The sequence below is a fragment of the Pteropus alecto genome, unplaced genomic scaffold (assembly GCF_000325575.1).
Source record: "Pteropus alecto unplaced genomic scaffold, ASM32557v1 scaffold61, whole genome shotgun sequence".
NCBI classification, from domain to species: Eukaryota; Metazoa; Chordata; class Mammalia; order Chiroptera; family Pteropodidae; genus Pteropus; species Pteropus alecto.
In genome coordinates this window covers 14782873-14786209 of record NW_006434835.1, presented here as the reverse complement: position 1 = coordinate 14786209, position 3337 = coordinate 14782873, and positions in this window count along the sequence as shown.

Here is a 3337-nt window from a genome sequence, read left to right as displayed (position 1 = left end):
AATAGATCCCGGAAATAAGCCCTCACATGTACGGTCAAATGGTTTTCAACAAGGGCGCCAAGCTCATTTAATGGAGAAAGGACAGTTTCTTCAAAAAATACTGCTGAGAATACTAGATATTCACATGCAAAATAATGAAGTTAGACACATTTTATACCATACACAAAAATGAACTCAAAATGGATTAAAAACTTAAATGGAAGACTTGAAACTATGAACCTGTAGAAGAACAGTGAAAAACCTCCTTGACATTGGTCTTGGCAATAATTTTTTGGATGTGATACCAAAAGCATACGTAATAAAAGCAAAAACAAACAAGTAGGGCTCTATCAAACTAAAAAGCTCTGGACAGTGAAGGAAGCAATTAACAAAATGAAAAGGCAACCTATGGAATGGGAGAAAATATTTATAAATCATATATCTGATGAGGGCTTAATATCCAAAATACATAAGAAATGGACACAGCTCAATAGCAAAAAGGAAAGGGTGGGAGCGGGACAAAGGATCTGAATAAACATTTTTCCAAAGAAGACATATGAATGGCCAATAGCTATATGGAAAGGTGCTCAACATCACTAATCACCAGGGAAATGCAAGCTTAAACCACAGCGAGATGTCACCTCACATTTGTCAGGATGGCTGTCATCAAGAAGACAAGAGATAATGTGTTAGTGAGGATGTGAAGAAAAGGGAATCCTTGTGCACTATTGGTGGGAATGTAAATTGGTGTTGCCAATATGGAAAACAGCATGTAAGTTACTAAAAAAAAAAAAAATTAAAAATAGAATTATCATGTGGTCCAACATTCCCACTTCTGGGCCTATTGTCTAAGGAAATGAAATCAATATTTTGAAGAGATATCTGCACTGCCATGTTGATTGCAGCAACATTCACAATAGCCAAGATATGGAAACAACCTAAGTGTCTACAAATAGATGAATGAATAAAGTGGTGTCTGTGTGTGTGTATATATATATACATAATATGCATATATAATATATTAGTTTGTGACCTAATATATGACCTATCTCAAGAATGTTCCATGTATGCTTGAGAAGATCGTATCCTGGATAGTCAAACATCCACATAAATTAAATTATTAATTTAACCCACATCAACATACCTTATATAAAATAATAGACAAGAGAGGGAGATGAAAGCAGAGGGAATTTACTTAAAGTAAACAAATACAAGTACTTAGTATACCAAGGAAGAAAACACAAATGAAAATGGACTTGGTGCAGAGCCTCCACCCTTTTACCTTGGCCACTTTGTTTGATCCCATTGAGCAAGCATTGGGGCAACTGGGGAAGGATGCCATATGATATCTACAGAGTGGGTACTCTGTTCACCTGATTAATTGGGTCCATTCCATTAGGTTATTTCATATTCTTCTTCCTCAAACGACTTGCCCCAAAGTGACAACACTATATGTGACCAAGAGGTCATTCCAAATACCTCTTTCTAAAAACTCTCTTGCAGTCTTATTCTAAGTCTCTGATCATACAGCCCAAACACCAGGCACTACCCGTGAGTCATTGTAAATCCTTACCTCAGTTTATCTCTTCTTTAAGGCAAAATGGGCAGTGAGATATGCTGTGTGAAGTTCTGCCTGCTGGGGGTTATTCCTTCTTTACTGTCTTTAGGACTAATCTGAGTGGGGCTGATATTAGATCTGGCTGATAGAGAACTCTACGTGAGGCCACGGAGCAATGCAGCAGGAAGTGTGAGCAAGATTCTCAAATAATTTGTTATGCCTTCAGGACCTGCTTGGACCTTTCCTCTTATACACTGCTTTCTAGTGTGCTGCTAAACCATACCCAGTTTATGGCATGTGGCACAGATGATACCAAGTTCAGGATGGAAAGCTCAAGAAAGTATTGTTACTGGATGCTCCGTGGTCAACATTCACTGCTTTTTCAGTGGCAGGCCAAGAAGTATCTCTTACAAAGACAACAGCTGCTTGCTGAAGAGGTCATGGATGCAAAATCATAAAGGTCTCCACAGCAGTTCTCTTAACAGGGCTTGCTACCAGCTCCATTCAGCAACTCAGTCTGCCATTAATAACTCAAGCACCATTTGGATCCACTGGGTCATGAAGGCCACATATGCTGCAACCTGGAAGATATTTTCTTTTGGGGGGCCCTACTCAAAACTTGGAAGTCTTTCAAGTCACTTGGTAAACAGTTTGAAGAAGCACACCAAAATGTGGTATGTGTTACCCAGAAAGTAAAAAAAAAAAAAAAAAAGCCCAGTGAGCATTGGGCGTCTTTCTTAGAGATGAGATAAAAGAGGCTACAACTTGTTCTTCATTTTATATGAGCTCTCCTGACATGTCTTAGACCACTGAACCTCTGGAAACTTCACTGAGGTGACAGACCATTATAGTTCATAGATTTTTCCTCCCTTCTTCCCTCCTTTTTGCATGTGTTTTACTAAGGTATGTAGGGTAACAGATAACTCTAGATCGCTAAATCGTATCTTCATGATGTCATCAATATTGTATTCTGGCATACATATAATGGGATAGAAAGAAAAACAGTGTCCCGTGCATTTTAAGTGTTGTGCAGAGAAAGAGAGATGACATAATGCTGAGAAAATGGTGTACTGCTCTACCATTTACCTACCAGGTGAGAGCTACCTTTTTCTCTGGTGTTTTCTAATGACTCTGATAAAGAACATGAGAGCATTAGAGATCAGCTGCAGTCTTCTAGATCCCAGAGGCTATATCGATTTGATCTAGTAGAAGTCCTCATCTGGAACAGCAGATAAAATTGGAGGCATCACTTTGTTAAACTTATAGTAATCCAAGGGTACTGAGGACCCACGTTATTTTCCAGAATCCAGCCATCTTCTTGAGCCCAATTAAATAGGTAATAGAAATATGAAAGAATTCTGCACCTTAGAGCTACAAGACTTATGGTAGCAACTGTATTAATGACTTCCTTGGGTATATAGTATTGCTTTTGACTTTTTTTTTTTTTGATAGGTAGAAGGGATTGAGGGTACTTCCATATGGCCCCGTTTATGTAATAAGTCTTATTCTACAGGTGAAGAATCTATTTCTATGATTATGCCAATCTTTGAGAATGCCTAGTCCAACTCTATACTCAAGAACTGAGGAAATAAATATGAGATGGACTTGGGAGTCCTAGAGTCCACTGTGAAGTAGATCCTGGCCCAAATTCCACTTATGACTTGACTCCCATAGACTCCCACTCTGACCAGTGGGTGACAAGAGTATTAAATGCTCTGAAAAATGTGTTAACTCAAGACAATGTCCCATAATTCCAGACTGATATTTTTTCTCCCAAATTACCTTAGTAAATGGCCACAA